The following is a 14,112-nucleotide window of genomic DNA, read 5'->3' on the forward strand; positions in this document are numbered from 1 at the left end:
TACAGCCATCCTGCTATCTTACTGCAGGGTCCTGAGGTCACATCATTACACCTATACCCACTCTGAAAGGAAGATTTCAGTGTGAGATCAGGAGCTCTTTTATGGATCTGGGAATGGTTTAAGCAGTCAGTGACCTTGAAGATCTCCGCTAACTACGCTACCTGAGAAATGACAACTGATCATTAGAGCAGTCATGAATCTATGTGAGTGCCATGTGAAACAACTTTTATAAAGAATAGCCACTCAGTCTTCTCAGTCCGCATCTCTCTCAAGTCAATTAAGAACCATTTTTCAGCTCAGGGTAGAAAACAGCTTGTGAGTCTGAAGATGTGAGTGATGCTAGTCACATCATTTGCTGACCACACAGATCCAACTGAGAGGTATACCTCAGGAATTAGCAATTGCTGGTGTCAACTACCCCTTACAGGGCAGCTACATGTTTGCATAAGCAAATATTTGTTATTCATACTTACTATAGCATCAAGGAGGTTAGTGCTTTTGGGGCTGTATACAGTGTACATATATAGTATGTATATAATGACTTCCAGACAAGAGCTAGAAATCAAGACAGTCAAGAAACATTAGAAACATCAATGTGCATTACCTGTATTTAGATAGGATATATTGCAGTACTAGTAGGCATGAACAGTCATATGGCATTTATAAAATCAGTATTTACAAGAATAATTAGTTGGCAGTTTACATTCTAATTTTCAAGTTTATACAAGCAGGTGGTCAGTGCACTGGAAGAAATCTTAGATAATTTACCTGAGTTCAGAAACTTCTTTGCAAAGTGTTTCAGGGGATCTGGAAGCAGGAATTTCAGCTTGACCACAAGATCAGTGCAGCACAGAAACCTTCTCTTACTGTTATATCACCTAGTATATAATCATCTGACTGTACAATGATCAGGTGTTCTTTGTAGTAAATTATTTTAATTTGTTAAAGTAAATAACTGAAGGCATTGGTATTCTAAAAATAGTAAAAAAGTGCATCTCATGCGAGCTAGCTTTCCGATCAGTGTGGGACAAACTCTGATCCATTACATATATTTTAATATTCTTACTTCCCACATTTTCTTATCCTCTTTATTTCTTTATAAGTAATAGCTTTTCATTGACATTTTATCAAGCAGTTTTCATATCATTGTTTGAATCTTATGCTACTGAAATCCTGAAGTATAGTAAAGGAATAATGTTTAAATTATAGGCTTGATACATCACAGATGCTTTAGAAAATTGACAGAAGTTTTCCTGTGATATATAGTTATGAGCATTTGAAGAACACAGAACAAAAGCACAAAACTAGTCTTACCTTATGTGGAAGTCTGCAACCAGGCTGGTTGATTTGAATGTAAGAACACGTGGTTCTCCTTGGGCTGAATAGGCAACCTGCATTCATTGCCCAGGAGATGAACAATGTAGAGCTCTATTAATCATAATAAGGATTGCAATAAATCATAACAAGGATTCTGTCTCAGCCAAGGAATGAAGCAAACTCTGAATTCAGAGTGAGTGCAAAGACAAGATAATTCATCAGTGAATTGTCAACAAAGAATGTGCCTTAATCTTAATTACTGGTAGACCACCATGTTAGAGCCCTGAAACACATCTGACTGTTAATTCAAAGAGCAAACAAGTTGTCAGCATGGAGTGACGTGCTAATTTCACATCCTGAGGTGATACTGGCTACAAACTGTGATGTTTTTTAGACTCACAGGCATCTTTAGCTCTTGAGCATCCTCTCTATGTGCTACACTGCCCCAGATGTAGAATATCAGCCAACACCAAAGTCTTCCTCTGCCTTCCATGCTAGAAGCTTGTAGATGTCAGGCTGTTAAGGAAGTGGTGTCTTTTAATTTGCCTTTGAGCATGACAGGGGAGAACGTGACTTTTTGCACCTGACAAGGTAATCTGTGCAATCTGGAGGTCAGGCCCCTGCTGGGGCATTAAGGCAAATATAGTTGACATTAATGATGATTTTTATATGTGACACACCTTTCTAGATTCCCTTTATAACAACTCAGAAAGGATTAGATGCTTGTGAGCTGAAATACATTTTATCCTAAAACAGACAATACATGACTAATTTCTTAAAAGAACTTATTTCTCCCCACTACTTAAGACAGTAATTAAGAGAGTGCTGGTAGCACAGATGCAGATACCTGCACAGTAAACTTCTAAAGACAGCTGGGAGAATCTCTTCCTGGTTTCTTGAGGATTTCCTGCCTTTGTCAGCAAGTACTGTGCAGTGTATTTATGGGATCAGTAGGCAGACAGATGATATGCAGCAGAGTTCCCAGCACAGACCAAGAAGCGTGAAGAAATGCCTCTGTCTTTCTCTTAATCACTCTTGGGAAGGCAAGACAAACATTTTAGAAATTGCATCCACGTGTAGGCTTACATTCTGCTTTTGCTATACAAGATCTGATTTCTCTGTCATTAAAGTGATTCTGGCAGAAGAGGCTTAAAGTCCTCTGTAGCTTTGCTTATACAAGACATAAACACTTTCATTTAGTCCCCATATACCAATTCCATACCCATTTTTATATCCAGTGCATAAAGTCACCAAAGTATGATGACTTGGAGGCATCAAGTTATCAGCAAACCTGATTGGATTTAAGGATAGTTTTTCTTCAAGCAAAAGAGTCTCCTTGGCATGTAACAGCTAAATAAATTTTGATATTTATATTTTTTTTATCAAGAGGAAAATCCATGAATTTCTTAATGTTAAGTTCCTCAACTGTGACAGACAGCAGCCAGCACTAATTTCTGATTAGATTTAGGAAGTTTCTGTTAAGAAAAAAGTAATCCATCAAAAAACTGTGCTTTCTTGTTTTGTTTGTCTCTAACTAAGCTCTGTCTTCAGCAAAGTATTGTCAATATAATTTATTTCTTTGTGTAAATGTTATGCAAGAAACTTCTCTATCACTTTGAATTTTCATCTTCAAACATATTCAAGTGATCTGTGAATTGATAAGATTATCTTATCAATTTCTGCTACCATTACACTCCCCTCTTTGGACATTAAAGCCTGGAAGCTCATGCAAAGCAATTATTTCTCCTTTTCTAACTTGGCAGTTTTCATTTGTAGTTTATATTTCAAACTTTTTTCCCCCTTACTGCATTTTATATTGTACAGATGACTGTGAGCTGTTCCTTTCTAAGGTGACCTATATAGGATTTTTATTTTTAATTGGACTTACACTTTGTCTCTTTCTGGTGTACAAAGATATTCTTTCTTTTTGTTTGTTTATACATAGAAATTAATTTTTCTTGGCTATTTCAGGAATGCCATTGCTGGCCTTTTCTGCTTTTCCTGGATGCTACTTTGAATCTTCCCAAGGACAGTTATTATTAGCTCTTATACTGCAGCTGACTGGATATGGGTGTTACGAGTTTAATCTGTTATCTCCATAAAATATAATTACTTGTACCCACCAACCTTGAAACGAGCCCATGTTTATATAAAACCCCTAACTATTTCTCAGTGAAAGCAAAATTTACTAGCTACCTCGTATCTTTCAGAAATTTTCTCCAAATATATATATATAGAGAGATCATCTTGACTAAATCTCAGCCAGGTTTTCTTAATCAATATACATGTGCCTAAAGCAAAATCTTGCAACTTCCCACTTCCTATTCCATGAAGAAACATGCTGTATCTTATTTCCTTCAAAACTTCCCAAGGAAGATTTCAGTGACACTGAATAGTGGTCTAGCTTGCTGTTTCTTATCCTAATATTAGTGTTTAAAATTGATCAGGTGAATCAAATCTTAAATGCCTGTTTCTCTTTAAGTATAAAGACTGCTAGCTCCTACAGCAATACAATTTGTTAGGTGAGATGCATCCTATGTCTTGTCTTCATCCCCTGTTTCCTTATACCAGTATGTTCCTCTTATCCTTCCTAAGTAAGGCTATACAGTTTACATCAGATCATACAACATGCAATTTGTACCATTGATATTGGCCTCTATGCTGTCAGAAGTAGAATTCAACTTGCATGAGACCTTGAAAACTTTGGCACAGTTTGACCTTGACACAGAGTGTCTGTATGAAATCCATGACACTGGAACTCTGTAAAACATGTCCACGTAGTAACTTCTGACAGGGAATGCAGCCTAAGCTGTAATGCACCCAGGGCACAACAATGAAGCATTGCCTAAAGGAAAAAATCACAGCTCCTCATATCTCTGATGTTTACATTTTCCACAGCTGACCTTAAAATTGTGGGTACCATTTAGGTGACATAATCAACTTTATTTTTAATTCTCACTCTCCACATTTATTTTTTGCCTCAATGGATTCTCATCCCGCTTTTTCCACAGTTTGATTTATTATACTGAATAGCACAAGATCCTCTACTTTGTTAACAGGGACACCCTCTTCCTCTAATCTTTCTTGTGGACGTTTGTAATTTCTCTTCCATCGTGATGCACAGCTAGGACAGTATTCTAGATAAAGCCTTACAGGGACTTTCTGCGGGGACATTAATAAGAAATCCCTTTCAATGCCTAACTTAGGAAAACAGAGATCACTGAGGGGAAAATATGGAAGACTACTCCCCTCAGTGAAACATTGCTACTATTACTTTGTTGCCATTTGCTGAAATAAACAGCAGTTTTGTGTTAAAATAAAGGGATCCACAGCTGAAACACCAGAGAAGTAGCTGTTGAATTTTGTCCTTGCCTGCTGTGGCTGACAAGCTCCATGGCAAAGATAAATGTAAGTTGGCAGAGTTACTGGATCCATATTTTAAGCAAAAATTGAAAACTCACTTCCACAAAGTGCTGACACAGTTATCTGGAAGGATGAACCATTAAGTGCAGGATCCATCCTCCCTTACCTGCTGTTCTGAGTGTTCTGCAAGTTGCTATTTCATATAATAGTTGAAAGAGCCACCTGATGTTGCTAAGCAAATCTGAGTGGAAAAAATACCCTCAAAACAATCAAGGTCAAAAGCTCTGTAAGGGACAGTAAGCCAAGAGCAAAGGTGCTCTGGGTTGCCGTCTTACATGAGACATGGGTTAGGCAATGCATAGCATCAGTCAAACACAAATCAGTTGTCATAAGTGTCTGGTGTTATCTGGGATGCCCTAAGATACTGTGTCTGGTCTGCAGTTGCTGACTGTAATGGGTGTTCAATTAGCTGTTCAATTCCTTATATAAACAGTAACGCTGATATCAGATTATTTGGAAATGGCAAACAATACTGCATTGATAAATATCACCTAAAGGAAAGCCCAGAAAAGTTCTGGGGATTAATCTAAAGAAGGTTCTTGACTAAAGCTTTATGTTGAATTAGAGGGGTTTGGAGCTGTTGGACTAATACAGTGATGATTCTTCAATATCTCCTAAAGCCAGTGTTCCTTTGTGTTGCCTGCTAGGTGATTTTTCAGAATTATGTATTACCTTCAGCTGTATTCAATTTACTCCTATATGACTAGTGTCTGACAACAACGAAAATGTGGGCTCTTAAAAGAGGAGCCATTATGGTATCTTCTTTTATTGTCTCATAGTTGCAGTGTGTTCTATTATATTACATGAAAGATAGAGACTGTCTCTTCTGTGATTAGATAGAGAGGAAAGACGGGCTCTGTGTTTTGTCAGAATTTACAGCAGCTGATAGGGGTAAATGAATAAAATATTCTAAGTTAGTGTTTTCCTTTTTTTCTCCCTTTGCTGGCTATCGAAATTGCTTCATATTCTTTCCTTTTATATAACAGACATAGCCAAAAGCACATTTATCTTTTTTTCCTGATATTCATCATATTTAGTGAATGCTGGAACTTAACAGCAGTGAATCCAAGCCTTGCAGTAGATGGCTGCTTTCTGAGCAGGCTAAGGTAGGATTTTTCTTGTGCTCCCTGAAATGGGTCATTTAAATAAAAGGGCTACAACTAATGACTAGCTGACCCTTAAAATCCTATAAAATCATCACCATCTGAGGACTGTTTCCTCTGCTGCTCTATTTGTGTGTGTGAAAGTGGAGAAGTTCTGTAATGGATAAATCTAAAGCCAAAACCCCAGAGTGAAGTTTTTTCTCCCCAGACCTTTAGCCTAAAATGAATGTGGTAGTTTCCTGTTTCTCAGAAGGCTTTAGAGATCTTTCACAGGAAATCTGCCATAGGAAAACCACCACCAACAGTGAAGACATCCTAATATCTAATCCAAACCTCCTCTGGCAAACTTGCGGCCATTTTCTCTTGTCCTATCACTTAAAATAACCTAATAACATCATCTGCAATGATTTGCAAGGTTTTGCCTTCTTTCTTCTTAAAATGTTTTGACTCTCTTCATTTCTGTGATGTCTATAAAAACTTGAGAACACTCTGATTAGGTGGGTGCTGCAAATTACAGCTTGTAACATCACCAGTTTCTTTAAGACTACCTTATTTGCTCACCTGCAAGAAATTACATGCTTAAGGAGTTTTGAAGAAACAATCACTTTTCCTTTTATATTTGTAGAGTAGCTGTAGGAACTGCAGCAATATATATATATATTAAAGATTAAAGATAGCTTGTGTATTTATACCAAATTACTCAAAACATTTCTAAAAGTGAAGAATTTAAAAAAAAAAAAGTTTTGAAACAACCAACTCAATTCTAGCCAAATATCAGAGTAATCTTTTGAGAACCATCCCCAACTTTATTGAAGATAATGACCTTCAAATAAAGTTAAGTCTGAAAATATCTGGAGTCATCCTTCCCTATAAGGCTCCAAGCACACAATTTAAATGTATCAGTGTTTACCCCTCATATTTACCGAACTGATCATTTATTTTATTCCTACTTGGTTACTCTACAAAATGAAACTAATGCCTTCTAATAGTGGTTTTCACAGAATAATAATCTACTTGAACATGTTTACATGAATTTTACATAAATGAATAAGTAATGGTGGCTGTCAGTGCAATATTCATCGTTATTTGCTGAATTGCAAGTGCGTAGCTTGAAGAACATAACTTACTCTTAATGAGAACCTGCACAGGTTGCTCTAGTAAATGTAAATTTTTGTGATTTTAGTTTCAGTTGCAACCTAGTAACCAGTTGTATTATCTATAATTCAGTAGTCAGTAAAATAGAGTTGTCCTGATAGAAAACATCTGCAGTCTCACTGCTCTTCCAGGTTGTGTTATTGTGATCCTGTGCCAGAACTGATCAGTCAGGGACAACTGAATGAGGACCTTTGGACCCCTCTAGGAGGGAGGCGCAGGAAGGCACTAGTGTCCCACAGGATCCCTGCCTTGTCTGCAAGAGCCAGGTGGGTGTTTCAGAGGCTCTAATGCATCTCTAAAGATATTAAAGCCTGTTGTATCTGTGTTGAGTTCCTGAATCATATGTACACATTCTTGTAGACACCTGCAGTTAGATGTGAATCTAGACTGGAATACTGTTTGAGATGTCTAGGCTGTTAAAATGCACTGACTCACAGTGACTCTTGAGACACAGAGAATGAAAAGATCTCTGGACATGCCTTGAACATGTTTGCATCTAGCTGATCAGACTAAAATAATGCATGTTAGACATATAAAATTTGGGGAGATGATTCCTGCTCCCCCCCCCCCCCAAAAAAAAAGAAGGAAATAACAAGGAAACTGCCCACATGATTTTTATCTAATAAAATCTTACTGCTGACACAGAAATTTCATATAAGTGGGGGTCACCAAAACTGAAAGCACATGACCCTATCAGATGAGCTAGAGAAATAGCTCCTAAGGGTGGATACAGGCCAGTCTGAATAACCTGGAGGCTGTATTTTAGAAACATGCCTTCATTCACTTCATATTTCCCATGTACTTGCAGATGTTCGTGAACTGGGATTGAGCTTGAAAATAAATCCTTACATCACTTCAGAAGTCCATCCTCTCAGACTGAAAAGGTGGAAAATCAGCCTTAAGGAGCTTATTTCTGAATTTACATGTGCAGAACTTGAGGATGAATGTGATACCAACCCATCAGGGGTGAACCCAGCAGATGACCAGAACTGATACCTGAACCAAACCAAACCTTCAGGAAGACAATAAAACTCACTTCAAAGGAAGAAGTTCTTACTAAGTATAGCCAACTACCAATGGTTTTTGGTTTGCTTAGTTTCAGTTTCCTTGTTTAGTGCTTTGTTACTAGAATAAGGGGATGACGTGTCACCCAGAGCCCAGAGTATATGCTTTCAGAATATGATTCATTTTACTAAACTTCTGCTGTCCAGCAGTTAGTCAGATAGTCTAAGGTGATTATCTCAATTTCCACTGCTGTCAGCTTACTTTTGGGAATGGATTTATCAAACTTGTTTTGGTACCTGCCTTTGGATGGAATTAACCCATTTCAGGAGGTGCCCATCTCTCCCCAGTGACCAGCAGCATTACAGACCATATATCCATCATGTGACAGCTGAAGTCAGACTGGATGAACCATACTCTCCACATAGAAAATCTAAGCAGCGATTGAAGTAGAGCTAAAAACACCATGCAGCTCCACTTTGAAGTACATAACTTGAGTTAGGAAGTGATAGATATGGATAAATTTATAATAATAATGTTTCCTTTGGTGTATTTCCAAACTGCACATCCTGGCATGGTGTAGGATACCAGTCTTATGATAGGAAGAAACTCCTCTGTTGAGTTACCTTTCCCATTCCCAATACCCTGTACAACACCACTGCATCTGCATTCAGCCTTATTGTTCAGGCTTACAATGGCTTACTTAGTGGCATTTATTTGAAGCGAGAATCATGGGAATGGGGTGAATGTACATAATAATTTTTCAAGACTTTTTGTTAATTAAATTCTGAGTTGCCAAACGCTGGGAGGAGGGCATGGATTCTCAAGCAAAAGGAAGTGGATATTGTTCTGAATCTTGGCCTGAGTTTTACTCTCCCACAAGCTACTTTTAATATTAACTCATGTAGTTAATAAAACAGGAGAAGGGTTTTAAAGCAGTCTTATCTGAGTGTCCTGTGGTGATGCATGAGAGCAATTTCTTATGCCTGACTAAACTGGAACCATCCCAGCTGTAAGTCAATGACAAGTTGGATGCTGGGCTGTTCTCAGCTGGCTTCTGGGAGGATGTTTGCACCCATTCAGAGCTTGTTCCATCAAACACAACCAGTCTTTTCCAGAAAAAAAACTGCTATGACTTGGACTTGGTAAGATTTTAGCAGATGCTTCCCTTCTACCAATAGATTTCACAGTGTCGCTTCTTACCTATGAACAAAATTGTCACAACTGTTAGGTTTTGAGCAGTTAGGTTCCCAGCTTTGGTTCACACAAGAAATGTTCCTAGAGGAGGATCTAGGTTTGTCACAATTCTCAGAGAGAAGAGAAGATGCTAAAAAGGACTGACCCATCAACAGTAATTTTCCTTGCATGCAAAGTTATCTGTTCTGAGTCATCTTACCTGAGAGATCAGATTTAACATGCAGAGACAATGTTTGATTGCACAGTATATCACACCCCTGAGTTTAAATCAGTAGTAACACTCCCTGGTGCTTATCATGGCCAATGTGCTGCATATAAAACCTACCAAAGCTCCTCCTTTGTGAAGTGAAGGAAATACATGTAAATATCAGCAATTAAAGCGGTAGGCCCAGCTATGGCATAGCACCTAAATTATCTCTATATAAGTATAGCTAATATAGCTATATTATATATATACAAATTATATTTTAAATGTGTAGTTAATTTAATTTAATTTAATTTATTATGTAATTATATCTATAACATAGCTATGTATATGATCATAGACATATCTATGCAAGAAAGACTATATGGTGTTAGCATATATATTAGTCATAGATAGTAGTAAATAATGTCTTCCTATGTACCTAGTTAAAAGTGTCTTTGCCAGCTTTTCTATTGACTTACCTGCATACTTCCCATATGCTCTGCTCCAGAAGGGGCAGCTGCTCTGTTCAGGTATAATTTGGATGGGCTGTATGGCATGTACTGCTGCATGCAGCAGTTCTCTGCATTTTGGGATTGAATTTACCTCCAGATAACAGAGAAGTGATCCTTTTTGAGATTCTCTGACTACTGCTTGTACACGGAGCAGTATTGCTATGCCTATATTTTTCCCAGCGACCCCTCAGGCAGCTGCATTCTGTTACACACCTGGATGTTCCACATTATGCAGAGTGTTCTCTTTAAATAGCTGGGATAAATAATGAGATTCTACTGCTGGGGGAGTAACCTAATTAACATACAAGGTCACATTCAAAAGCTTGAATGTTCCTTCCCAATTAGACCTATGTATCAGGTAGAATGCAAGAGATTAAATATTGATGATTTTATTCACTGGCTAGTAATCTTTTTTCAGGGAAGCAGTTACAGTTTCTCGGCTGGTATCCATGTACCAGATGCATGCTTCCAATAGGCATTTTTTCTTCCCTTAAGTCAGTAAAATAAATTTCAAATAGAATTTGAAAAAGTACCCTGCAGTGAAGACAAACTCAGAGGTGGGGTTTTTCCATTATTCACATTTTGGACTGAAATTGCAGATAATTGTCTACATTCTGTTTCCAATTACCACTGTTTCTACTCCACTGATATCATTAGGGATTGCATAGATGATGTAGAACAGATCTAAGTTCAAATCTCTTCAAGGCAGTAAGTACTTCCATGTGGTGGGTAGGTTATTCAATGGGAGAGGTTTCTGAATGGGAAGGATAAGAAAGATCTAGAGGCAGCCTTGGTGCACTGAAGCAGCCAAATCTGAGCATTGTGGTGGGGGGGTTGGGGGTTGGGATCTTTAAGATCCCTTGGATCTTTAAGAACCCTTCTAAGCCAAACTATTCTATGATTGTTTTCCTATTCTATGGTCCATTACCAATAATTCATGGCCTTCCCTCAGCATCACGTATTTGTACCTTTAGAAGAACTGGGTGACAGTTTTCCGTGAATTTTAAATGCTTTGAACAAAAGCTCCAGAGCTGTTTGAAAGTCTGCATACTATTTGGAGAGCAATTTTTAGCTACAAATATTGACTGTTATTTGAAACAAGTGTTTGTTCTCAAACTGAAGCAGCTTCTCCCCCCCATATATTAAGTTCCCATATTTTCTGGTCTTATGAAATGATCTGAAGGAAATGAAAAGGCAAAAACCCCTGAAGTTTCGTGTCAAGTCCATCTACACTGAAAATATAGCTTAGATAGTCATAAAGCAGTAATTGAACTAAAAGTACTTTCTTGTAAGTCCCCATTCTTTGCCTAGACTCTTCTTATTTGCTGATTGCTGGATTTTCTTGCTATAATAGTCTCTTCATTGTGTAATTAATTCTACTGGTGAATTCATTCACACAGTTATTGCTTCACATATTTCAGTAATTAATTCCCTGTGAGCAGGTTCATGTTTTTTTTTGTGTATCTCCTGTATTATTCCAGAATTGTCTTCACTTTGTTAAGGTGACTGCAACAATATTTTTCCTTCTCTCTTTTTATTGTCTCTTTTGCTTTGTCATCCAGTCCTCAGTCCTGCAGCACCCTCCAGTCCTCACTTTTGATAGAACAAAATCAACTTTCATTGCTTGCCTCAGGGTGAAATGAAGCCAGTTTCAGGACACACAAAAAAGTGGGTGGATGAAGCAGTTACAATGCTTTTTTTGATTAGTGCAAGCTAATGCCTGGTTGGCTCTGGGCATCTTGACAGTCATTAGGTGGTCCCAGGGATGGCAGAGTGGGCTGGAATTGGCCAGTAAGGGTTTGTGAGGTCTGAGGTTAAAGACTGGGAAGACTTTAGGACACTTTATGAGGTTCCAAAGACATGGAGTGATTGAAGAGGCATGGGAGGACATTTTAAGATGTCTAGTGGGGAGAAACATAGGATGAGACCATTCAGTGTGGTTTCAAAGGGCTGTTGGTAGAAAGTCCTTTGTGTCTCCTCAATGAGAAAGGCTGTTGTGGTTTAACTCCCTCTGGCGACTAAGTGCCATGCAGCCACTTGCTCAAGGCCAAAACCACAACAAGGGCCTCATAATAAATAGAGCAAGTTTGGTGAGCTCACTTCTGGGAGCTTCAGTAAATATCCTTTGTTTTTCTGGATCATAACTCAAGGCTATGCTCTGAATTTTTGTATTCACAAAGCTCTCATTTTCTTCACAGGTTGGCTGCTCCTCAGACAGGCTTAATCTCCGTGCCTGTTTCTTAATTTCACAGAAAGTGATTATATGCATTGTTACATTTTTCATTGGTTTCTCCCCCATTTGCAGTGCTCGGTCAAACAAATCAATGGTAGGGCAACATTTTATATTATTAGGTTTTTCTGTGTGGTGCATTATACTGATCACTGTTAATAACTGAATGGGTTTTTGGTACAACTTTGGCTGTGCAAAACTGAATGTGACCCTACGCTTTTTTGTCTTGGATAGGAATTATGCCAGTGTTATACAGAGTGGACTTCTTATACTCTTTAGGTGGATGGATCCTCTGTATGGTATCTGAGAAAAATTTAAGTGAATTTGCATGTTTACACACTTGTGAATTTGGTTTTGCAAATATTTTCTATTTCCCCAAGCTCTTTTTTTCCAAGTAATATTTCTGTCACAAAATTTGATTATTCCAACATTTTTCCAAAGCAGATGAATAAAAGATATTCAAAAAGTTAGAACAACATTATTAGTTGACTCCTTTGCTCAGTCCAAAGGGCACAATCCAAACTTTCCTAATGACTTTATTTTTCTTTGGATTAAGTTCTACCAGTAAAGTTTGGGTTTCAGGCATATTTCTGAAGCACAAGACAGTGTTCAAATCACCAGTCCAAAAGAGATCAATGCTTCAGGGGAAAGCAGTCAGAACACAATTGAAAGATGATGTCTGGATTTGTCGAGCTTACGGAGACTTTTTGTATCAGAGTTGAACTCACATCTTAATGTCAGGGCTCAACTACCTTAAATAGTCTATGATTTTCCAAATATTAGGTTGTCAGTTGCTCATCTGAAATATTATCAGTAGCCATCATTAGAAAAGTAATATACTCTTTAGGGATTAATCCAAATATCACTGGAGTTCCTAGGAGCTTTACTTTAAATACATTGAATTGGAGATTAATCTACTTGCAATCTGCTTGCTTTGTAGCTGATTTCATGGCCTTTTGCAGGCTGGTACGGGTTCGTTCAACCCACAATCTGCAATGGCTAGAAGCTATTAATGATGTCAGCATGACACTGACTTTGAATTGTGATATTTTTTTTCTTCATATAGCATCAGAGCTGGTTTCTTGCTGATCGAGACTATGCGGCTTCTGTCAGCTTAAAGTGTGGACATGGAATGAGCTCAGGTCTGCCCGCATAAGTTGCTACAGCACATTGTCTTCCATCAGTATTGACCCTTAGCAACAAAATAAGAGCAAACATTTCAACCTTAGTCATTCAATTCTCATCCTTTGAAAGGCTCTGGAGGGACAGCCCCATGCTATTACCATTGTTCAAAAACAGATAGGATACTTGGCTCTGTTGGAAGCACAAAACCTCTGTTGTTGAAGTTCCTTATGCAGGCACATCCCATCAGGATCAACATATGGTCTCAAGATGCTCAGAAAGTCTGCCATTGCTTATCCTTCATTAAGATAAGATTTAATATTAACTTCATTTGAATGCATTAGCATACATATATTACCATTATTCCTTAATATTTTATCATGAGAACACATAAAGGTGGCTCTATATGGGACTGAGTTTCTGCTGGAAGAAATAAACCTTTAAAATACACTCACACTGGATTCAAGCTTTCCCTCATCCCTGCCAGTATAAGGAACTGTTAATAGCATTAAAAGAAAATTTATAAACAACTGAGAAGACAGAGGTGCAGTGAAATGTGGGGCCTTGTTATGCAAACAGAAATGAAAAGAAAAAAGCAAAAATTGTCGCTTCATTTCTCAATGAAATAACAATTCCAGGTTGAAAAAGTTATCAGCCTTACAAGAAAATTTGTTTAAATTTTTTCTGTTAGTTTAGGATGAAAACATTTGGGAAAATAGTTTCCAAATCTGTAAATCTCAGTATTTCCCTCAGGATGGAACCTCACATTTGCTATTTGGTCGCAGACTCCACAAATGCTATGTACAAATACATGCAAAGACTGACCTCCAGAAAAGAAAAGGGAAATTGTTGTTACTTGACTAA

This window comes from Pezoporus flaviventris, unplaced genomic scaffold, assembly GCF_033815535.1.
Source record: "Pezoporus flaviventris isolate CSIRO_AGI_PZ_B2104156 unplaced genomic scaffold, CSIRO_AGI_Pfla_v1 ptg000031l, whole genome shotgun sequence".
NCBI lineage: Eukaryota > Metazoa > Chordata > Aves > Psittaciformes > Psittacidae > Pezoporus > Pezoporus flaviventris.